Source organism: Canis lupus, chromosome 13 (assembly GCF_003254725.2).
Source record: "Canis lupus dingo isolate Sandy chromosome 13, ASM325472v2, whole genome shotgun sequence".
Taxonomy (NCBI): Eukaryota; Metazoa; Chordata; class Mammalia; order Carnivora; family Canidae; genus Canis; species Canis lupus.
In genome coordinates, this window is record NC_064255.1 from 7,225,900 (window position 1) to 7,252,057 (window position 26,158).

General features: G+C 38.5%; 1 pseudogene; it reads left to right on the forward strand.

The window, feature by feature from the left end:
• Positions 1 to 1,057: 1,057 nt before the first annotated feature.
• On the forward strand, positions 1,058 to 12,241 carry LOC112662502 (60S ribosomal protein L7-like; annotated as a pseudogene).
• The last annotated feature ends 13,917 nt before the right edge of the window (positions 12,242 to 26,158 follow it).

Genomic DNA, 26,158 nt, shown 5'->3' on the forward strand with positions numbered 1-26,158 from the left:
GGCCTCAGACTGTTTTTATTACTTAACATTTACTATAACCACATGTGGGGGCTCTCTGAATTACTGAAAACCCATACATGAAATATGAAAAAGAAAGGCCTGGGAAGAAGGCAGGCTGGAAATGCAGTGCATAGAATTTGATAGGCAGAGCTGCAGAGATCTAGGATCAAAAGACTCAGATTTAAGATATTCCAGTTTTCAGAGTTTTTCTAAACAGAATCTCTCTTTTCAGATGAAAGATTTCTGTCAAGGAGAGACACACATGCTCATGCACACATGTCCATAAACAATCTACTCTAGAAATCACAATCAAAATGATGTCTCAGAACTATGCCCATGGTTGCTGGCTAGAAGGCTATGCCAAATTTCTATGCAGTCTTTTAAAAACATGACATGTTGGGTTTGCTTCATGTTCAATCATTTACTGATGTTTCACTGACTTACGTAGCCTAGGTGAATAATACCAATATTTTTCCCAATCTTTTTGCCACTTTCCAGCCCAACAAATAATTGAAAATATGCATTGTATCAAGTATACTAGTGCATGTTTGGCTACCAGCCCAACTACTGTCTCCTGCCCTCACTACTGAGATAACTGATCCTGTCTTATGCCCCATTTATATTCCTCACCACAGGAGGGATTAAAGAAGATCCTTTCAATACTCAGGCAGGATACTCAGTATGGATAAAATATGCCAGTAATTCTGCCTAGACAGAATCATGTCCAGCTCTACCAACTGGAATATCACCTTAGTCCTTAAAATCTTAAAATGATTCCTGCCCTAGATCATGGTTCCTGTTACTGTCCCTTGGCCCTCACTTTTATTTCTATGAGCAGATATACCACAGGAACTAGTATCTTTAGAACTACAGTGTTAAGTGGGGGGCTTATTCACAAAGACTACAAGGAAAATTTAAGTTCTGGAGCTGGAGATAGTGTCAGAGCAGGCCTATCTATGAAGCTGGTTGAATTCTTATCCACCGAAATGCTGAGCTAGAGTTCCTTAAATCACAACAGAGAAATAGTCTCTGAACCTTGTTTGAAGCTAAGCCCAAGATGGGAATAATTGGGGTATCTGTGAAGATACAGAGTTCAAAGGTAAAGAGCATGTAAATCTCTTCCTTTTTATTTCTCCTATGCTGCTAACCTGAAAACTCTTGCCCAGCCTACATCTGCAACTCCGGCGTCAAAGTGGAGTGGAAAAGTAAGTAGATGAATTATATCATTCAACTTGCTTAAGCTATCGGATAATAATCAGGGAGCAGTGAAGTTGGGATTTTGTTGTATCTTGGATCTCTGTTATAGTTTTCTACTTTTCGTAGACATCTTATTAGATCATATTAGACCAACCACTGCCATTTACTTCATCAACAATCAGCATTAATTGGTAAATCTTCATATTAATAGTGTGTTGTACTAGCTCTACATGAATCCATTTCAAAGATATAATTCCTGCCCTTGAAATTTACTGTTAATATCCCAAGTTCTTCCAAAAAACTAAAATGGAAAATCTGCTTGGCTATTTGGTCTGTTGCCCTTCAATTGAGGCCTTGGCATATGTGTCTAAGCTTATTTTTATTCTAGAATGAGTAAGGATCTACAATCCAATTTCTGTTATTGTCTGTCTTCCACGACAATAAATTAATAGTTTTAAATTAATTGATCTTCCCATAAGCATTAAATTTTACAATATGTGCACAGAACTTCCTTTGGAACATTCTAATTTTGTCTTTCAAAGAATTCTTGTGGCAAGATTCTCGTCTTAAAAACGTTTTGTAAATTTATGTATGACAGAAATAAAAATTTTTTGAATTCTTAAGGTATCTGACGAGGACCCTTGATATAAATACAGGAATAAATGGAGGAAGAAAACAGTAATGCTGGGCACCAATCTGCCAGTTTTTATCTCCTCTTTACTGAATATTACATTATGCCAAGGGTAACACCTTGGCTCCTTCCTGTGAACATGTTCTGTTGAAAATGCTACCAAAAAAGAATAATGTTCCAAAGGAGCCCAAAGTTTATGTGAAAACTTTAACCTACTTTTAATTTGAGTTTTCACGTTTAGTTTGTTCAGGAATAATAACTTCATCATTTTTCAGTAGTTCAATCCCTGTTTGGGTCACACAATTCTTAGCCCTGGTTTGATCAGCTAGAATTGCAATTTCCTATCTTCCCTGATAATCACAGGGATTTCCATGGTTCTTTGGAGGTGACTCTTGACCCTGAACACCAGAAGAATGACCAGGGAGCTGAACAGTCAGCTGATAACCCGGGTTTGTGGCTTTTACCCTACCATATGGTTTCAAATATCTTTTGTATCATGTTCTACACATTACCAAGCAAAATACCTTCAAACTTGTTTTCTATAGCACTGCCTTCCCACCCATCACTCGTGTGCCACTGACTGCTGGATTTTCAGATGCAGACAGAATGGTCTCTTCCTTCTCCCGTGGGTAGGGCTTATTTCTCACTTGATTTGCCTCATACAGTCTGAATAGTCTCTAGGTTTTGGCCAAGCTTCCTTTATTCTACCATTTTGCTAAAAAAAAACCAATAACCTTAGTTATAATAATTAATTAAGCAGAGAAGGACAAATGCATATATTTGAGGTTAGCGACGTCATATACTTAGGAACTTTGGAAAAGTATAGAAAAGATCAATATCGCTAATGATTGATTATTTCATTCATCCAATGTATATGTATTAAATAGTAATGCTCTACAAGTCAATATGTCAGGCACTAAATATTCAATAGTGAGTAAAACAGGCATACTTTCTACTTCATAGTCTATGGCCTACTTTAAATCTGCCACATGTCTCCAATAAAGCTGGGTCAACTTGGATAAGTCACTTAATTACTTAAGCCCTCATTTCCTTTTTTAAATCTGGTAAAATAAAGAGGTTAAATTAAATTGTACCAAAGATTGTCTTCAGCGTAATCTTCCAAGACACTTAACTCTCTCACAATCAGAGTAAATGATCTAAACTATAAATCTTTCCATATATATCTTGCCAGGGAGTCAAAAGCAGCCTTGGTTCTTATTAAGCAATCAATCCTTCCTCAAACATGGATGTCAATGAAGAGTCTTCAGTGATAACAAGTAAATCATAGACCGGTAAACCAAAGAAAAGAATATTCTTTCCACTTCATTTGTAAATGTATGTAAAGAAGAACTTTAGCAAATTAAATAAGAATTTCAAATAAGAACTTTAACAAGTTACCTTTATGTAAGTCATGAAATTACGAGTCAAACAGTGATTGCTTCCAATTTCTTGCTATTTCTCTATATTTTGCCTGTTGAGAATCACATTTTGAAAGTAGGGTTATTCTTCCAGTCATTTATTAGGCTTTACGATTGTGTTTTCATCTGTATGGATAGGCCTGCACAACACTGGGCCCTTAAAGATACATTTTTTAAAGCTATTTTCATGGAGACACTTTAGGAGCACCTGTCCCTTATTGATACAGAGTAGCTAAACATTTTTTTCTGTGATCTAGTCTGTAAGAAGCTACTGCTAAATATCCATATAATATTAGAAAAAATAGACACTTAACAATCAACATAATTACTAATCTTATAGAAATAGATGATCTAGGCAAGATCTACAGATGCTGAAGATGTAAACTGAAGATGACTGCAAATGGCAAAGTTTGAATACTGAAGACAGTAGGGGTGGGGGAGATGATAAATGCAAGGAACCTTCAGAGGAATAGTGCTCTGAAGAACCATTCATGTTTGGTTTTGTTTTGTTTTGCTTTGTTTTGTTTTGTTTTGTTTTGTTTTCAAGAAAGCCTTAAGACATAGATATTAGTGCTCTCCTAATCTGCATTAGGATCTGGAAAATCAATGATATTTAAATCAGAGCACAGAAATGGAGATTGACAAGTAATGCATCAGTGACAATATGATCTGATTAGAACCTAGTAGCACACTCCATAGACTGCAGCAGAAAATCAAGGAATACCTGGTGAATCTTAGGAGACCCACAAGTATTGTAGAGAAGTCAGCTTAGCTTTTAAAATGGTGGGTTCAAGGTGCTCAGATGGAAATGTGCAATAAAAGCAGCTGGATTTATAGTGGACTACTGGGGAGAAGTGAGCTGGAAATAAATATTCAAGAGTCATCTATTCAGACAAATTAAAGGCGCTCCTCACATTTCTTTCTTATTAACTACACCTAAAGACTATGAGATAGATGGATGATTAAAAATAAACAGATAGTGCTCTGTAGGTTTTAGAGAGAATGAGTGGAGTCATTAGGGAAAAGAGTGGCACAAATGCACTTAAGTAAATTGAGGTGGTGTCAAGCACTCTAGATAATGAAGAGGATAGGCTGAAGAGGTGATAGATTTCCAAATGCAACAAAGATGACAAACTTTTTAAAAATTCTGTCTGGGTATCCTACAGAGAACACTGTCCTCACAAATGCAACATTCTAAGATTTTCAAAGTGTGAAATAGGATTAAAAAGGAAGCAAAGGTATAATTTCATTCTTTAGGGGTTCTTACACAATTTCCTTTGAAATTGGGCCTGACCTTTTAAATAAAATTTTAATTATAATTATTTGTGTTATTATCCATATATATCCAGAACATATCCAGATTCTGTGGCCTGAATCCCACAGACTAAAAGCTCTATGAAGTCAGGAAACAAGTCCTTATTTTCCACCCACCAATGTACACCTAGAGCTAGTCCAGTACATGGAATATAGTGCACAATAAAAACTTGAAACTTCAAGTAAGGGAGGGAGGGAAAAAGAAAAGTTCAGTTTCTTACTGAATTTGGAGGTAAATCTTTGTGATAACTTTCCAAACCAATGTACTTTGTGACTTCATTCCCAAGCTTGACTATTTGAAGGTCTCAGGATTCAATTGTTCTAGGTTTGAATTTGGATCTTTCCTACTGAAGATATTTTCAAAGATTAAAAATGTTAATGAGTGAGTTTTGTAGATCTTTCCATTTAAAAAAAAATTCCTGTTCTAATTTTCAATCTTAGAAATATTTTTAATGATGAAACGCAGAAGGTAAAAGGTGACATTATTAATGGCTAATTATTTTTACTCCCACATGGAACATTCTATTCATGGTTTCATTTCATTTGAATAATGTTCTTCAGTGCATTTGCCATAGCAATGCCTTACTTTCATGCAGAAAATATTAACCCACAATTAGAAATGAAATACATATATAAAAATCACATCAAATATTGTTTCACTTCTCAACGTCATTTTGACAGCAAATCTTAAAATAATTCCAAGACCCAATCTGCTCAGCCAAATTATTATATACAGAGAATCTTTGTTCTGAGGATTTCCTCCCTCTAGTGGTGGGGAAAAAACTTTCTTTTCCAGCCTCATATTTTCTTCTAATAAAACCGCTCCTTTAGGTACAGGCATCTTTCCATTCCTGACCAAATCTGGTTTAGGCATGATATGATATTTACCTAAGTGAGTTTTCCATGCATTTTTGGATATCTCAGTAAATCCCTCATACATAATATACATAAACACTACACAAATTCACAGCAAAACAGCTATCTGCCTTGGTTTTTTTCTAACTACCTAATTGATTCTCTTGCACGTACTATATTAAAATCAGCTGCAAATTTTTACTCATTCTCCCCATCGAGAGGTAGGCTTTGTTTCTTTTCTGTTTGAATACAGCTGGTCCTGTAATTGTTCAGTAATAGAGCATGGTAGAAATGACACTGTGCCAGTTCTAAGCCTATCTTTTAAGAGGGTGGCTGATTCTACTTCCTCCTTTTTGGGATGCTTGTTCTGGGACATTTTATCTCGGTATCTAGTTACCGTACTATGGGACACTCAAAATACATTGAAGGTCATATGTAAATATTCCAGTTGAAAGCCCCAGGTAAGCACCCATCTGGGAGCCAGCATTAACTTCCAGCCACATGAATAAAAGCCTTAGACGTTGCATCTAATAGACTCAGATGACTGCATTCCCAGCGAATCTCATGTGGAGCAAAAGAACCACCTAGCTGAGCCCAGGCAACCCACAGAATAAAATGGTAGTTATTTTAAGCCACTAAGTTTTGAGCTATATTATGCAGCTATAAATAAAGGAGATAATATTGACACTGAAAGACCTCATCTATCTTTGCCTCCCTGTTTCTAGTCCTAGTTTTGCAAATTTCCCATGGTTCTATTTTCTACTCCCATATATCAATTCTGTTAACTCCCACCAGGCTGAGAGCTCCAGAGCAAGGATGATCTGTAATTTTGTCCAAGATCCTAAATTTCTAAGTTAACATTTTCAAAACAAGTAAATATAGTAATTAGCAAAATCTATTCCTTCTGTATTTTTTTAAAGATTTTAAAATTTATTCATGAGAGACACAGAGAGAGAGGCAGAAATATAGACAGAGGGAAAAGCAGGCTCCTCATTAATGAGCCTGATGCAGGACTCCATCTCAGGACTCAGGTATCACACCCTGAGCCGAAGGCAGATGCTCAACTGCTGAGCCACCCAGGTGTCCCCCTTTTGTATTTTGAAACTATCAAGAATGAAATAAGGATGAATTATGAAATGGCTCCTGTTGTGAGCATAGTTAGAGTTGCATTATTAATTACTATGCTTATGCACATCCCCAGTGGAAGGGATCCACTTTGAAATTTAGCTTTTTCCTTAGTGAAACTGGTCTTTCAAAGGTCTTTTCTCTATTTGTGTATCTCTTGTATATATTTATTTGCAACAGTTCACCACTGCTTGATTATTTTCTGGCTCTTTTTCCTCCTTCCAATACCTAAATGCAACTATCCTCCAGGGTCCTGTCTGAATATCTCTCTTTCTCTAAACATAGACTAAATACCAGCTAAACTGGATCTGTTATTGCTTCTCAAGACAGTCAAGTCTTTATCCAAATTTAGGTATAATGCATACCCTTATATTTGAAACAAATCTCTGACCTATTGTCTTTGAACTTCTTGAAATAAACACAACTCAGTAATAGAAACCCACACAGAGATCCAAAGAGAGGTCACCACAAATATCTATCCTTTATTTTTATCTAGACCCCCTTTAATCAGCTTACTACCATACTCCCTACTTATTTCTCTGGTTCCTTCTTTTATTCTTCTATCATGACCCTGATTTATCACCTAGCCTTAAAAGGGATGGAATTTGCTATCTCACACTCCCACTGCATACTGTCCAGCTCCTCATGCTCATTTGCTCCTGCCTGCTACCCCACACTTCATAGACCAGCATCATGATCTAGCAGGCAGACCCTGCTCAAGGGATTCCTTTTCTGTGAAGACCTCCTTGTTAGCACTATTATATATGAACTCTCTTTATTTGAATTCCCATAGCTCTGTGCTTATATTTTGCAGAACTTATCAATATTTACCTCGCATAGAAGAAGCTCGTGAGTATGACTCACTTCCCTACAAATTTCCAACCTGCTTGATTAAAGGGCAGTATCTGTGACATAAGGACCACATAATAAACACTCACTTTTTCTTAGTAGTGATTATTTAGCCACATTAACCATTTTAATTTTTTTGTATGTCAGTATTATGATCATCACTAACCCATATGTATAAACATTTCACAAAAATCACAATTTAGGCATTACTCTCAAATCATCTTCATCAAGAAATTAGACTACAGGAACGTTTTATACTTAGAAATAACAGAGAATACAGACTTTTATATCATATAATCATGAAAGATTTTATCAGATGAGAAGTAGATTGAGTCTCTGAAAGCTAATTATGTGAGCCAAGTCTTCTTTCTGAATTCATTTTCTGTCCACTTGAGTTCTCCTCTTGTTAAGACATTTTTTTTCATTTAATACGATGAGTCACTGCTTTCTCCATCTTGTCCCCCTAATTCATGTCATTTTAAAACCTTCATGAAAGCTTTCAAGGTCACCACCAATCAGACCAATCATCTTGATAAAAATAACATTGCTTCATCATGCCATTTTGGCTTTTAAGTCATTTACTTTATTTGGCATAACCCTAATCCCTTACTTCAGCCACATCCATTGAAATGAAAGCAGAAGTGTTCTTTCTAAAACCTACACTGTTAAAACATATACCACTTTAAATATGTCACCAAGAATGCAGAATTTTAGAAGACAAAGGAGTTGTCACTGACTTTTTTTTCCTCTCCTATTTCATTAGAAGGTGAAACCCCAAGGAATAATATCTTAAGGGAACTGTGGCATATGCATCATTTGATTACTCAAAGTACCCAGGACCAGGCTTGGTAGAATAAATTAGTCAACAAATGTTTTATATTGGGATTACCTGAGAAGGGTTCAGCAGGGAGCAAAATGAAGAGATCCATTTTGGTGGAGATAGATGATGTTAGAAGCCTATGAGATTTTCAGATCTACATATTCAAGTAGAAGTTGGGTATAAGGTTTAATAATGGGAAATAAGTTTGGGCAGAACATACCAAGATGAAAGTCATCAATGTAAATGGAGTTTAAAGACTGGGAATAGGTGAACTTATTCAGGAAAAGCCTGTAGCATGAGAAAAGAGATAGTGGAAGAAATAATCTTATTTAGTACATGTCTGAATGCCTCAGTAGGGATAAAAAATTGAACTGTGTCTCAATACACCATGTGATTACACAAGACCAAAGAGGTAATTAATGTTATACATAGAGAAGAACGAGATACAAGTATATTCCTAGATTATAGCTGAAATAGTCTATGGTTCGTCTATGCTAACAGGATTGAGTACAGCTAAAGCAGAAGGAGTAAAGGGGTGAGTTTGAAATATTTGTTGAATGAATGAATGATAAAATGTTAAATTTTATTTCTAGAATCCAGAGGCCTACATGATCAAGCCTATTTGTTAAAACTTTCTTCCTTCTCCCTTGGCCACTCTTCTGAGGAAGCCTCTAGACAATTGAATTGGAGACTCAGTTCCTCCGTTTCTCTACCTGTTTTCTCTCTTATCCCACTGCTAACTTTTATGCCAAGGTTCTAATAGATAAAACAAAATAGATACTCCTTTCAAATGTACCTGTTCCATTTCCTATAACACTGTCTATGCAGAATCCCTGCCATTCTGAGCATGATATGAAGTGAGAATCACCCATCTTAATTTTGCTTTCTCCCCTCTGAGCCCAGCTCTGACCCTTATGATTTTAAAGAATAAAAATATTGCCAAAGCTGAAATTTCTCATGTCCCAGCCTAGCAGGCTTTCCTGAGGCTTATCGGCAGTGCTACTCTGATAAAAGTGAAGGCATTTCATAATCTCTTCAGTCACTTCATTCCCATAAATAAAATATTTTCGATTCTATAGTTTTAGGGTATTTAGTGAGAAGCTGGGGGATATCTGGGAGCAGGAGTTTGGGGAAAGGAGGGCCCAATAAGTCTTTAAAAAGAAACTTTCTCTTCTCTATGAATATCTTTATTTCTACAGTATTATTTTTATTCCCCTGTGTGGTGCCTGGTAAGGCCTATAGCAGACACTATGGAATGGATCCCCTCACCTCACCCTTCCATGGTGACAGAGCCTGTTCTAATATTTGCTCTCCACATAACTTTGCACTCATGGAAAGTGTTACGATTCCCAGCCCAAAGAGTGTGGATCTTGATTAGTCCTAGCCAATAGAATCATGGCAATTTTATTTCTCTTGCCAATCATTGGCTTAAGAAAAGGCATGAAACCCAGTTCTGGAGAATGAGACAAGAGAGGAAGGCTGGTAAATGAGCTACACTTTCTGAAAAAGGATTTTTTTGCGTTGAAAGAGAACTAGAGAAGGAAAAAAAAATGTCTCCTGCCTCTGGAAATTGTTTGCTGAGGAGGATTGTTAAAACTGTTGCAGCCATCTTAAAACCAAGAGTTGCTAAAGAAGGGCAAAACTGAGTTATTGGAGAGCAAACAGATGGAAGGTGTATGAAGAATTTGCTCTACCTCACAGCTCCTTTTTATATGACATTTTAAATTTGCTTTATTTTTGCAACTTCAAGGTAAGGTTTTTATTACTTGCAGCCAAAATCTTACCAAATGATAAAAGCCCTACTAAAGTGGAGTGAGGGAAAGGACAGACATTGACTTCCAGCTAGCAAAATACCATCCTGCACTTCATTCTGGAAGAAAAACCCTGAGGAAATAGATCAAAGGGAAGGAACTGGGAATTCATGTGTTCCAACTTCTGCTCAGTGTCACATTAAAACAAAACAAAACAACCCCACACACCAGTCTTATGAAAAAATAATCACAAATAAAAGTAATTCCAATATTTCTTTGGCTTCTTAAAAAAAACACCAAAAGGTTTGGGGGAAAGATTAGCATGTGTCTAACTTATATAAAAAAGTAAAAGCTTCTCTCTGTTTCTGTGACCTCAACATTATTCATAGAAATACCAGCAATTCCCCCTGGCCTCTTTTTTTCCCAATTTTACCTCACAATCTACAGCTCCTCACAGGCACAGATGAATCTCTTTCCAGTGCTTCTTTTTTTTCCCTCTTCTGTCTCTTACCTTCATTCCTTCCTCCTTGCACCAGGACAAGTATATGTTGTCAATTTTATTTATTTTTTTTTTAATTTTTATTTATTTATGATAGTCACAGAGAGAGAGAGAGAGAGGCAGAGACACAGGCAGAGGGAGAAGCAGGTTCCATGCACCGGGAGCCCGATGTGGGATTCGATCCTGGGTCTCCAGGATCACGCCCTAGGCCAAAGGCAGGCGCCAAACCGCTGCGCCACCTAGGGATTTTAGAGGCAAATTTCCCATCCTCATTGCTCTGTATCATTGCATGGACTCTGTGGCACAAAATCCCAAAGAATTTACATGGCTCAGTCAGACTTCTCTTAGGGGCCAGGAGCACAGAACTGGGAATAGTCACACTTCCTATCTTGCTATTTTTTGTTTTCAGAAATTCACAGCTCCAGACTGGGAAACTCTACAGGACAAATGACCTGATTTCTTCCACAAATAAGTTGTGGAGGTTGTGGGGGAACAGAAAAACAAAGATAAATGGGGAACTTATGGCCTCTTTTTTGGCTAGAACCATGAGGGTGCAGAAGAGAAGAAAAAGAAGGTTCCTACTATGCCAGCAACCCTTAAGAAAAAGCGAAGGAATTTCATAGAGTTGAAGATCAAATGTCTGAGAAAAAAAGTTTGCCCAAAAGATGCTTCGAAAGGCAAGGAGGGAGCTTATCTATGAAAAAAGTTGAGCATGGGACACCTGGGTGGCTCAGCGGTTAAGCGTCTGCCTTTGGCCCAGGGTGTGATCCTGGAGTCCTGGGATCAAGTCCCATGCCAGGCTCCCTGCATGGAGCCACCTTCTCTCTCTGCCTGTATCTCTGCCTCTGCGTGTGTGTGTGTCTCTCATGAATAAATAAATAAAATCTTTAAAAAAAAAAAGAAGCTGAACATCACCACAAGGAATATAGGCAGATGTACAGAACTGTGATTTGAATAGCGAGGATGACGAGAAAAGCAGGCAACTTCTACGTGCCTGCAGAACCCAAATTGGCATTTGTTGTCAGGATCAGAGGTATCCATGATGTGAGCCCAAAGGTTCGAAAGGTGTTACAGCTTCTTTGCCTTTGCCAGATCTTCAATGGCACCTTTGTTAAGCTCAACAAGGCTTCATGCTAGTTACTTCATGCTAGTTAACATGCTAAGGATTGTAGCATGGGGGTACCCAAAGCTGAAGTAGGTGAATGAATTGATCTACAAGTATGGTTATGACAAGATCAACAAGAAGCAAATTGTCCTGACACATAACACATTGATTGCCTGATCTCTTGATAAATATGGCATCATCTGCATGGAGGATCTGATTCACGAGATCTATACTGTTGGAAAATGTTTCAAAGAAGCAAACAACTTTTTATGGGCCTTCAAATTATCTTCTCCATGCAGGGGAATGAAGAAAAAGACCACCCATTTTGTAGAAGGTGGAGATGCTGGCAACAGGGAAGACCAGATCAATAGGCTTATTAGAAGGATGAACTAAGGTTTCCACATGATTATTTTTGTAATATGGTCAGTTAATAAATGACTACTTTCAAATGGGAAAAAAAGGGGGGGAACTTATGGATGGAGAAAGACTAGAGAAATACATCAACCAATCGTAATGCATGAACCTCATCTGGATTTTGATCCCACTACCTTCCAAGAGAACATGCTTATATTTATGACATCTATGAGATTATTGGAAATTAAAACACCGACTGGATATTTAATAATGCTAAGGAAAGGGCAGCCCAGGTGGCTCAGCGGTTTAGCGCCACCTTCAGCCCAGGGCGTGATCCTGGAGACCCAGGATGGAGTCCCATGTCAGGCTCCCTGCGTGGAATCTGCTTCTTCCTCTGCCTGTGTCTCTGCCTGTGTGTGTGTGTGTGTGTGTGTGTGTGTGATGAATAAATAAATAAAATCTTTATAAAAAATAAGTCTAAGGAAATGTTCATTTTATTTGTAATAATGGAATTTCAGTCATTTTTTTAAGTTGTTAACTTCTAGAGATATGTACTAGAACATTTGCAGATCCAAGTACATGGTTAGGTATTTGCTTCAAAATGATATGAGAAGGGTGGAAATGGTCACATATTGATCCTTTTTGAAGTTGGGAAATAGGTGCATGAAGGTGCACCTTCATGAAGGTGCATGAAGGTAAATAATATACTTCTTCTGTTTGTGATTAATTTCTTTGTAAAAAAAAATAGTAGAGAATCTTTTAAAGAATAGATAGTACACCAACTTGAAAGTGTCACTGGTAGGTGAATTTGGTGAGGGTTGCTTGTCTGGGCCAGGATGATTGAAGATCATCCTGGAGACTCCATGGTCTCTGGAGCATGTTTCCTGCACATCCATGTCTACTTTGCATATTTCTTGTTAGAACCCGTATTTCAGACCCCCTCTTTGGTGTTTGCAATTGTTTGGACAGGCACCATGACCTTTCCAGATTTGCTCAAAACCCAACCACCCACTTCACATATCCGTACAGAAAAAATTTCCTACCTATAACCTTCATTAACATATGTCTTTGGAATAGGATGATGAAACAAGTCCAAGTCTTTTTGATAAGTCTGTGGCAATTTTCTTTTAGTCATTAATGCCATCAGTCAAGGGGTAAAAGGAGTCTTTTAAACTTACTCTGTCTGTCTTCTGTAATGTGTATATTCAGGTTTTCATGTCTTCTCTGTATTTAGTCAAGGCTCATCTGTGAAAAGGAAGCCAGAGGCCAAATTATATTTAAACATTTCATTTGAAGTTGTCTCAGAAGATGTAAAATTATTTTTCATTTGGTATGATTCACTCTTTTGTGAAAGACCTTCTGTTCAGAGTCTAATACCTTCAAAATATTCACTCAGTTTTATGAATCTGAATTTGTTAACTTCATTTCTAATGGTTCTGACGCAATTCTTTTTCATAACTCATTTGTATGCATATAATACATTGCCAATTTCTAATACTCTGGAACTGATTATGGATTTTTAGTTACTAAAACAAATAACTCTCAAACATTTGCATGTTTCTGTAACTTAGAGTTTCTTTTGTACAAATTTCTTTATTTGAAAAAAATGTAATTCTTTTTTTGTTATTCAGCTTTGTAGTTCATCAGAAGTTCAGTTAGCATGTTCAAGTTAAGGAAATGTATTATCTCAAATCCTATCACAAATGAATTCCCGAAGAAAATGGACATAAAATATAATGGGAGATGTGTACCAGGGATCAAGAGAGCAGAGGGATCTTATACAGAGGCCATTTGTCTTTTGCTTCCCTAATACCTGACCTCCCTTCTATGTTTCAGAAATTCTCTAAACAGGAGTGTGAATAGGAACTGGAGTCCTTCTCCTATAAAAGCCAAAAAGGTCAGTTTGTTGCTTTCTGAGCCTCTTGTGGAGGTTACTGTTGAGATTGTGAACCAGGCTCAGACAATCAAATGTATCTGACTCGGATTTGGAGTCTGGAACTAGTGACATCAAGAATCAGGGGAATTATTTCTGCTGTAGACACGACAGCAAAAACATCAGTGTCTGGAAGTAGGATTGGCAATATCACCATGGTGATAGCCAGTGCCCAGTGCCAATAACAGTGTGGGTGCAAGCTGCAGCGTTCATGTCTGGTGGCATTATTACTAGTCTTCTCACTGGTCTGCTTCTCAAAACTGGTTTTATTTTTGATTCTGGCTATGCCATCCCCTTTCATACTTGCCCATTTTCTGACTGCTTCGTTGTTTTTTTTTTTTTTGCCAAAATTCTTCAGCAATCTATTATTTATTCAATAAATTATTTTTCAGTTTAATTCAGCCAATGTCGATTAAGTTAAGTAAGAATCCTGACTTTATAAAAAATGGTACCAGCAGGTTCTATAGCACAGAACTGTCAAAAAATCTGGGAGGTAGGGAACATGCAGTCACTCTTCAGGAACAGAAAAGTGGTCGCCCATGACCTGCCATGACAAAACATCTAATAAAACTATCTCCTGGGTTCCCTTGGAATTAAATATATACCAAAGGCAAGGTTTCAGAAGTGAGTGTCACCAATGGCATATGAGGGGCATGAGGTATTGAATGACTATAAGGTGAAGTAGATTGTAGGCTGTTAACAACACTTGTCAGCTGAAAAAACAAATGAGATACTCAAACCCCAAGTTCTTGTCTAAAGGCATGGACATGTGTGTCTCCTCCTGGAATACCACCTTCTCTTCCTCCACCCACCACCATGTAATTTAGAGATAATTCTGCTCAGTTTGCTGGTAACAACTGAAAGTGAGCTGCTGGAGAGTTGTATCCACACTAAGCATCACTTTAAAGGCAATGGATAAGGTAAGTCTTATCAGTAGGCAAAACTTTAGGCCGTAGACATCTTTGCTCTCTTTACCTAAATGGACAATTGTTCCAAAATCAAGAACTACACCATCTTGCGAAGAATTAGTGGTTTGACTTGGTGGTCTTGGGCTTGGGAGCAAAAAAAAAAAAAAAAAGGTGAGGATCAGCGACCAACAAGTTTGGGGAAATGTTATGGCCAGATCCAATGTATGAAGAGTAATGTTTGTCACCAAAGGCTCCAACTCTGGAAAAAGTGTTTCATAATTAGGAGGAAAGATGATTCACTCTGGGTCTTCCCCCAGTCACCCCTGTGCTATTCAGTGGGCTTGTGCACAAAGTGGCCAGAGTAGCTGTGTCAGTTATCTTTTGCTGTTACAAATTGCCCCCAGATTTAGCAGCTTAAAACTAAGGACTGGGAAAAACCCAGAAGAATCATAATATGCACACTTGCTGGGGTACATCAGGGTCCTTACTTCTGGGAATCAAGTCTCTTCTTTGGCCAGTAGTTTCCAAGTCCAGCAGCTATTTCAGGTCTAGGCAAGGTATCATAACTTTGGGGGGCCAACTGTCCTCAGGCTCCCAATCATTCATTTTTTATTTCCTTTAATTGCACAGCTTAAGTAGTACTTTTACTAGCTGTCCATTATTTGCCCCTAGAGATACCATGTTCTCTCAACCACTTGCATGACTCTCGACAGTCAGACCCCACTTAGGAGCCCTTCCAAATCTTCTACTTATTAAAATGTATCTGATTTCTAATCATTAAGTGCTGCCATTTAACTCTGCTGTGTTAAGGCTCTTGCCTCTCCACCACAAATCTTGCTATTCAGCCTCCCTCCTCTGACCTTGGCACTCATGCTGGTACCCCTCTCACCAAGACAGTCTGTATTGCTTCAGCGAACAGTATATCCTCTGGGCTCTTTCGTGGACGATAGTCCTCTGATGAGACTTTGGCCCTTGCATAATGTATTCATAATAGATTCCCTCTACCACACTCATGTCTCTGAGCTCTCTCATTTCTTCTCACACTATGATTTGGAAATTCTGGCATTCATACCTCATGTGTGCTCAGTGACTAGTAGTTTGTCCTGACCATCTCCCCAAATCCTTGCCAAGGTATTCAATTGTCTATCTCAGCAAAGTGATCTCAAATAAATAAATAAATCCTCCATTTCCCAGCCTTTATGTTTTGCCTACACTGATCAAGCACTCCCAAAATCCAAGGCCTCTGTACTCTCCAGGTTCCAAAGGTGCATGTTAGCAGACCCTGCAGCAATTTGGAGATGCAGCCCCTTTCCTTATTGGGCTCGGCAGGTCTCTGCCTGAGTTGGTTATAATTCAACCCTTGTTATAACCTGGTGGACAAATGGGAGCTTATGGCAGATCCTGGGGAAATGGAGGACACATGTCTTTGTGGGGAGAGGTTCTGCATCATTTCCAAATGGAGGAAGGAACATAGTCTTTAACAGAAATAAGCCTTTCTTTGAAGGCCCATAGGATGCAAGGAGATCTGGGAATTCAAGATTTCTAGGACATCAATCTCATCCCATTCACAGATTGAATTCCTTAATTCTGAGAAGAGATCTGCATACAGGAGGTTTATTAGGAGATGTTCTTTGTCTCAATACCACTGAAAGGGTGAGGGAAGGAAACAAACAGAATTGGGCATATGGAGAATTAGAATAGCAATGTAGCCTCAAACAAAGCTTCAGTTGATCCTATGGGGAGTCCATCTCCTATGGGGAGATGGAACAACCCTTCACAGTGTCCCAAATTGGAAAAAGACAACTGGTTCACCACAGAAAGCCAACTGTGCCAGGAGGCTGTCTTCAGTTGAAGCCATCTCTAAAGAGGCTTGACAGGTAGAGGTTGTCTGCTGGTAGTGCCACCAGAAGTTAGGTGAATAAGGCCTACTCTTCGTGTCTCATAGAGTACATCAAAACATCCCCTGAAATGTATCTGTTTCACATTGGGAACAGGGAAGAGTATAAATGGAGCCAGGCAATCTCTTAGGGGCACCTCTAGTTCTACTGGGAGTGATGGGAAAAATAATGGAAGACCAGAGGAAACTCATGAGACAACTATTTCAAAATAATGTTAACTAACGATATGTAAGTTTGCCTGATGATGCTATTTACTCAGTTTACTGACAAAGTCTACTGTGCAAAGGTATTTTCATAGGGGAAGCACATGGGAAGGGTAATTATCCTGTCCTTAATGTAATCATGGAAGGCTTCACATTTATATTTAGGTAGATAAAAAGGAGAGGAAAGTATGTGAGACAGGGGTATAGCAGTGGCTGAAGCCCCATAAAGAAGTATGCCAGCATGTCATGTTCACTATGCTGCAAAGCATTTGATGCTAAAGTGTTTGTTTTGTTTTGTTTTTGTTTTTGTTTTGCATCAGAAACAAAGACTTGCAGGGTAAAGACTACAAATCCTATTTCCTTTGCACTGTGAAAAATCAAGTACCTATACTGTTTAAATCACTGCATATCTTTTGAATATGCTGACAGCAGTCAGTATAAAAGAATGTGATCTCAATGAAAGAATTCTCAATAGACCTTGGATTTGTTTGCTGGCATATTTTCAACCATGACTTCAAATCATTTGTAATCATCTTTTTTTGTTTGTCCATTACTTAGCATATTCAACATCTGACCTGAAAGATCTCAGGAAGAAATAACTACATCATTTTTTTGTGTGGTTGACACTGACAGTGGTTCAACTTAAGATATGGCTCTCTCAATGGCCAATGCTGGCATCCTCAAGCCATTATTTTTTACTTTTATGTATTGTCTCTTGGAAACAGGGGACAGGATGTTGCACTCTCCCCCCACTAATCATCCTCTCGCAAGCTAATGTGTCTGCTAAGATTCACAGGAGTGCTCAAGCTGCTCACAGTGGTGACGCAATGGCTTTCTGTGAATAACTTCAGACTCCCTGGGAAGGCATTGCATGACCTTACATGCCATCTGCCAAGCCATCTGCATCTTATTCTGGATCCTAAATAAAAGCAATTGTCCCTGTTAACTTATATGTGCCATTCATTCAACAAATATTTATTGAGTGACAGGCTACTCTGCAAGGTGCTATGGGTAAAAATGTGCCACAGAGAAGAACAATATGCAAGCAACCAACTACAAAACCATTTCATAAGCAATATGTGGAAGTATGTGCTAATTCTAAGGAAAGAAGATACACATTAGAAAGAATGTGCATAAAGATTTCCTTTATATGACATGCTAATAAGCACTTAATTTGGTTATGTATAAAAACAGAATCAACAATAGGGATATGGTATTTTAAATTGTTCTTAGGCAATTATACTGCTCATAAAGTGAATGTAGTGCACTGCTTTCAACTTTCAACCTGTGAGTGTTACCTATTATTCATTCTTGACTGAATAGACACCCAGGGAGAAAAAGATAGATGGGCTTGGTAGGGGAGAATGAGGATCTTAAAAGAAGCAATGCTCCTTGTTACACTTGCAGCCACTGATAATACTTCATGTTCCTTCTACTCCTGCATGTTGGGCTATATTTGCATCAGAAAAAGGCTCCTGCAAGTAGGTAAAAATGGGAAGAATGATCTTGGTGCACACCCTCCTAGGCTCATTATGTTTTCAGCTGTAATGTTTATAAGGTCTTATATTTATGGAACACTTACTGTGTGCCAGACATTGGTCTAGATGACAGAGGCAATATTATATAATCCCTCATGGGGACTCAATGGGGTAGCTATTAATATCCCCATGTACATGGTAAACTGAAGTCCAGAGAGATTTAAAAATGTAGCAGTTGAGAGGCCACAGGAAACAGATGATATATTTGAAAAGGACAATTTTCAAAGCTTGGAATGGCTAGGGAAACCTACGAAGGATGGTAAAGTAGAGAGAAAGGATGTACAATAATGGCGATAGGAACCAGCAACAGTGGGAAGTCATGTTTACACCTAGATCCGAAAGGAAAAGGGGAGAGATGGATGTTACTGGAGCCTCATGAAGATGTGAGGGGAGAAAGTCATCCTGTAGGAGATGAATTCCAGATCAGTGCGGCCAGTGGCAGAGCCACAGGGAATGAGGAAGTCTAGTAAGGGAATGAATAGCTTCTGACCTCTCTACTGTTACTGTGTCTCCTCCCACCCTCCAGCCTCCTGGAGGTGCCACCCATTGGCCAGACCCTCCCAGTGACAGAAGGAAAGGGAGCCTAGGGTGTCATACTCTGCAAAGTTCAGCACAGAGAGAGAGAGTAAGGAGGGTTGGGAAAGGTAAGGGCAAATAGGGAATTACTAACACAAATAGCTTGCCCAACGTCATACTGTAGTAACAGTAATGTCAGCAGATCATATAAACTGTTACCTTCTGCTTCAAAGATCTTGTAGTTTATACCGTAATAAGTTATTCTGTAACTTACAGTAATAACTATTTCAGAGATTATGCTATAAAAGCAAGAGTTTTAGGGGTGCCTGAGTGGCTCAGTGAGTGGGGCGCCTGCCTTCAGCTCAGGTCATGATCTCAGGACCCCTGGGATCAAGCCCCATGTCTGGCTCTCTGCTCAGAGGGGAGTCTGCTTCTTCCTCTCCCTCTGCCCCTAGCCCTGATCAAGTGCTGGCTCTCTCTCTCTCAAATAAAAAAATAAAAATAAATCTTTAAAAACAATAATAAAAAATATATCCATCATAAAATCAAAGTATTTTGGTTCATTAACAAAATGATTTCTATTAGAACTATTCAAAGATTAACTTGATAGGTACTGAGAACTCTTTTCAAAAATTTTTTTAAAGATTTTATTTATTTGAGAGAAAGAGCATGAGTGGGGGTAGAGGGAGAGGTGAGGAGGGGATGAGAAGTAGACTCCCACTGAGCAGGGAGCCTGATGCAGGACTGGATCCCAGGACCATGGGATCATGACCTGAGCCAAAGGCAGACGCTTAACCAACTGAGCCACTGAGGCACCCCTGTACTGAGATCTCTTAATAAAGGTATTCAAATATAGTAGCCACTCCAGAAACAGTTTATGAATTACCATATTAATGAATGACCATTTATCAGGGATCTTTTAGAAGGAAACTCCTGTACTTGTGATCTTTTCTAATTTAATGAGCTCTGAAATTTCCTTCCAAGATTCTATGATTCCATAAACATCTAATATGTTCCTCAGACTTCTCGGTTACAAATGAAGGTTGTTTTAAGGAATTAGTTGTATAAGATACTCAAGCAATCACACGACTAGAAATGTTCCATTGCCAAGAGGGGAATCATGAAGGATCATGACTTAGTTAGGAACGTTTTCAAGTGCTGGCAACAAAAAAAAAAAATTCTGAGCAGAAATATTTAAATAAATAGAAGGAGTGTTTGTTGTTCAGTTGTTGATAGTGCTGATGTCTTTAGAGTTCTCCAGAATCTTTTGCTCATGGCTATACATTAGCTGCTGCAGCTCCACTGTCAGGACAGTGATTCAATCCTCCTTTATGATTCAGTCCTGAAGGAGGGAGTGGCAATGATTGTATCAGGAAAGAAAAGGCTTTTCCGGGAATCTCTGAAGGATTCTGCTTCTATTTGATGACAGTCCAGAAGGAAGTTAGGAGAAACAGTTTCATTTTGAAACATTTTCATGAGAGGCGGGTCAGCCAACCAAAAGTGCCTGCCCGCAACTTCTTCCTTAGCACTACCAATTATATAAATGGCCCTCTTGCAGCAGATGTTTACATCTACTGATAAAGAAGGAAGATGGCCAGCATCCATCTCACAAGTGCAGGTTCAGGCTCCTGTGGGTAGGTTGTGTTCCTTAACATTTTCTCTAGAAATGAAAACACAGGGGATGTTAGCCACAACTATCTGGGTCACCGGTATTACTGTGACCGGTTAAGTGTGGGGAGTTTTCTCTGAATAGGTTTGGAAGGTGAGCTCAGCACTTAAAATTCAGCCTTACCTCTCTGGTTTTGGACAGCAAAATTAGCCTAACTGGAACCTTTGCTGATTTAGAGGAGAAAACTGTGAATTATTTTAACATCTAGTCTGATGGGATTTCTGACAGTTTTATCCAACATCTGCTTTCACAGCTGGCAACAGAGAACTTACTGTTTGACAAAGCTACATCACTACTGTGTTAGCATGACCTTCAAAAACTTTTCATATTGAACTAAAGCTGGCAGCCTCTTAAATTCCAAGTGTTGACCCTAGGTATTTTTTTTCTACAGCTAAATTAGAATAAGTCCCTATTTCATGTGATATTCCACAAATATTTGAAGTCGTTGTTCATGCTACCTCATTGGCCACCTTGTCTTGTTTTTATCATTGTTTTCAAGATGTGGCATTTAGTATTGCTCACCCTATTATACTACAGTTTGACAGTGTCCTTCCTATATTAAAAAAACAACAATGTCCTGATACCTAGGAGAAAGAACACACAATAGATGTGATAAGAACACAGGCTGATTTTTTTTCTTTTTATACTACTATTTTTGTAGCCCAAGATTACATCAATTCTTCCTGTGAACTATTGCTTGGTTAGCATAAAGTCAATTACAGAGCCCTGTGGCCTGACTCCAGGCACCTTCTTCAAGGTTGACTCAATCTCTTAATTATTTCATGCTTGCTATGTTCAAGGTAGGAGGACAATTTTTCCATTTTAAAACTCCTCAATTCAGATAATGATAATCATCTATCCCAGTGCTCTATTTGCTTATATTTATACCATCAAACATTTTGTCATGTTTCGTGTTCAAATCCATTTTATATATTAATACCGCTGTAAGTAGGTATTTGATAAATAAGAGTACAGGGAGGCCTAGGTGGCTCAGTGGTTGAGTGTCTGCCTTTGGTTTAGGGTGTGACCCCAGGGTCCTGGGATTGAGTTCTACATTGGCCTCCCCACATTGGCTTCTCCCTCTTATGCTTATGTCTCTGCCTCTCTCTGTGTGTCTCTCAAGAATAAATAAATAAAATATTTTTTAAAAAATAATAAATAAATAGGGACACCTGGGTGGCTCAGCTGTTAAGCATCTGCCTTTGGCTCAGGGCATGATCCTGGAGTCCTGGGATCAAGTCCCACATTGGGCTCCCTGCAGGGAGCATGCTTCTCCCTCTGCCTATGTCTCTGCCTCTCTCTGTATCTCTCATGAATAAATAAATAAAATTATTTTTAAAATAAATAAATAAATAAATAAAGGTACATATGTAGAAAATTTCAATGAAACTACATAAAGCTCCATTAATCTATAATAATTCTAGAAGTTCTTTAAGATTGCTGATATGAATCTTGAGATTAAAGATATTATCAAAATGACTACATATTTAAACAACAACAGCAAAAAACCTGGCATCCTTAGCTGGAAAATTTAAAAGGGTTATGTTGGAAATATTCTCTTCCTTTTTCCAAAAAAATCTAGGCAAAGTACAAAGACTTCACCTCATTCAAATGTAAGTGGTGTGGTATCAATGAGAAATGAAGACAAAAAGGACCTTGCAGGGACTGTAATATGAAAGCTGTGTCTTTATTTTTTCTTAAATATTTTATTTACTGATTTACAGAGAGAAAGAGACAGGGAGTGAGAGGAGAGGAAGAGGGAAAGAGAATCTCAAGCAGACTCTGTGCTGAGTGCGGCCTGATACAGGGCTCGATCTCAGGACCCTGGGATCGTGACCTGAGCCGAGAGTCAAGTGCTTAACTGAGACACTCAGGTACCTCAAAAGCTGTATCTTTAAAGACAAAAAAACAACCACTTGAAATTCATGCTATGCAGGGCCTATTAAAGGAAAATAATATGACAGTGAGTAAACAAATTATATGTCAACATTTTTAGGAAAGAAGTTAAGTCATCCACTCCCATATTGCTTTTGAAGTATACAGGTACAAGGAGCTTGGGAAAATACTGGCAAATGCCCAGGCTATTCTGGAAATTAGGAACAAACTAAATGCAGAAAAATCCATGAGACCAGATGGTAGCTACCTGAAAATTTTAAATTAACCCAAGGAGGAAATAGTTGAAATGTTAGCCAAAATGCAAAGCAAAAAAACAAAACAAAATCCTTTTCTTCATAAATACAATGATGCTAGAGGAAAAGAGTTTGCCAATGAGACCCTCTCCATGGGATGAGAAGAGCCTCCTCAGGAGACTATAGAAAGGATAGCCATTGCACCATTGTCAAAGGTTGAGCCACTGCACACCGTAAGCTTCTAACCTAAGTCCATCTTATTTCTGCAGAGGAAATCATGCTGGCCCAAGGAATACATGAGACAGTAAAGAAAAGAAATTCATTCGCTTGGCAAACATTTGCTAAGTCCCTGCTAGCTGTCAGGTGCTAGGCTAGGTGATAGGGAAAAAAGAGACATTTCCAAATATTCCCAAACTCAAGCACCTCAATTTCATATCTGGTGAAAAAAGGGAAACTGACATGGCTGTACTTAAATCCTCCTTGATTTTCTGGACTTGTTTGTATTCCCTGCCACAGCTATGCCTCAGAGAATGGTGGAGTCATGTACTTGTCTTTCACTTAATTAGGGCCAAAATTTAAGCCTGTTGAAACTGAACAGGAAGGCACGTATACTCAAGGACTAAAAGTAAAATCATTAAGAAAAGTTGTAAGTAGGAAGCTTGGTGAGAAGAAAGAAGACCCAATAGGCAGTGAAGGAGTATCCCCAAATGGCAGCAGTCAGCTTGAAGAAATTGTGTGATAGGCCAGACGAGGAAATGAATTACCCTGATACAGAAAAGAGGTGGCTAGGTTGATCTCTTGTAGGTTTCTATCCTCTCTCTGTCAACAGAGGCTAGAGATGTCTCTGAGGTAGAGGAGTATTTACCACGGAATGCCAACCACAAAGACTTGGAGAATATTTCAACAGAGAATGTTGATATAGGCAAAACAAGACAAGGATGTGATAAAGTATAACCCCATTAGCCTATTGAAAAATACATATATTGAAAAATTGAAAATACATTTGTCTCTAAGAACAAGGAACTGACTATATGCATAGAAAGTGGCACTATTCCAACTGGCCCGCCTTACCTGCTCACTGAGCAGTTGACGCACAAACAGAACCTAGGCACGCAAGAACAGATGAAATGCATATGTGATTTTGTGAGCTAGCTCCTGTCAGACACGTATAAATAATGTTGGCTAAAGGGATCAACTAGGCAGTGATATGATTTCCCCTTTCTGATTCCATTTGATACAAATCCATAAAAATTTTTAAGTGGCCAAGTGTTTTAAACTGGTGTTTCTGGGATCCCTGGGTGGCGCAGTGGTTTAGCGCCGGCCTTTGGCCCAGGGCGCGATCCTGGAGACCCGGGATCGAATCCCACGTCGGGCTCCTGGTGCATGGAGCCTGCTTCTCCCTCTGCCTATGTCTCTGCCTCTCTCCCTCTCTCTCTCTCTGTGTGACTATCGTTAAAAAAATAAATAAATAAAAATAATAAACTGGTGTTTCTGTTGAAATCAAGAGGAAAAAAATGTAGAGATCTAGAAATTACTTAAAACTGTGATTTGGGGATCCGCTGTGGTGGTGGTGGCAGCGATAGTGGGGGCAGTGGTGCGTGAGTGTGTGTAAGAGAGAGAGAGAGAGAGAGAGAACAAACATATAAAAGGACATTTGACACAGTGATTTGGATACCATGGACACAAAGATGCTATTGTTTTGATGGTGCATTTCTGAAGCATAAAAATCCGAACATTTTAACACCAACAAAAAAAATATAGCATAACGGTTTATAACAATTTCATTCATTATTTAGCAGGAAACTGTTTATGCCTCTTTTTTAAATTTTATTTATTTATTCATGAGAGACACACACACGAGAGAGAGAGAGAGACAGGCAGAGATAGGCAGAGGGAGAAGTAGGTTCCATGCAGGGAGCCTGACACGGGATTCGATCCCGGGTCCACACTCCGGGTCGAAGGCGGCGCTGAGCCACCAGGGCTGAGCCACCCGGGCTGCCCCTGTTTATGCCTCTTATACAAAGTCTCATACTCATTCTGGCTGCCATAGTCATTAGTATGATCATTACCATCTTTAGTCTAATAAAAAGGGAAAGAATGAATAAACTACCACCAAAATTAGATTAGGTCTCCCTGTTATTCACTCTCATGGCATGTTATATTTTTCCTTTTAGTATTTATCACAATTAAATTTAATAACTTTTCATGAAATGTCTATGACTCTTGTATTAACTTCGAAGCTCCAGGATGGTCTAGACTTGTTCACTGCTATATCCCAATACCTAACACAGTGTTGAGTACATTATGGGTCCTCAAATATTTGTGAATGAATGAATGACAGGGTAAGTCTCAGGATTAGGCACATCAGTGATGACGCGAGGGAAGGTCACAAATGATATACAGCTCAGGAATAGGTAAGGGTCAAGAATTAGGAATGGAGTTCCAAGACACGACGAGGGATATCTGTAATAAACATGATTGGTAACATAAAAGAAAATGGAACACTTATACATTCATTTTAGTCATTTATTTTTAGAATGAAAGTATATATTAAACCATGCTTTTTATATTTGCAGCCCCAAATTCTAAAGAATATCTTGTATATTCTCCATGTTGAAATATTGGTAGCATTTTCTGGTAGCGTTACTTGAGAATGTTAACTTTGTGATAACTCACTGAGCTGTTCACTTTTGATGTGTGTACTTTGCTGCATGTATGTTGTATTTCAATACAATGTTTACTGTAAAGGTGTTGATATTTTGTCAACACATACCCTTTGTAAAGCTCTGACTTTTTTTTTAAGCTCTGACTTTTAATTCAAATTTAAGATCTCTGAAGATAGACTGTCCATCCTTGAATTGCACAAATTAGATGTGTTCCAATAGTGTTTTTTGTTTCAATATAGTGTTTATTTGGCCCAGAACTTAAGAAAACACTGAACTTCTACTTTATTTTTTTTTAAGATTTTATTTATTTATTCATGACAGACACAGAGAGAGAGAGAGGCAGAGACACAGGCAGAGGGAGAAGCAGGCTCCATGCAGGGAGCCTGAGGTAGGACTCGATTTGGGGTCTCCAGGACCAGGCCTTGGGCTGAAGGGGGCGCTAAACTGCTGAGCCTCCCAGTCTGCCCCTGAACTTCTACTTTGAAAATCCCTCTAGCTCCAAAACTCTGAGTAATCTTTCTTCCCAGCTGGCACCCTGGTAGGGACAAAGTGAACCATCCATGGGGCATAGTAAGCATCGTCCCTAGGGCCATAATGCCTTTAGGGGCTCACAAAGAGTTTAATTTATTTTTTAATTTAGAAGGGAAAAAAATAATTTTTAGGTTGAGAAACTGTTTTAATATATTATACGAACATATTTGTCTTTTGTACCAGTTGAAAAACAGAGTTTTAAATATTTTATGGAGAAAAAGACCCACATATGCAAAAATGCTGAGCACC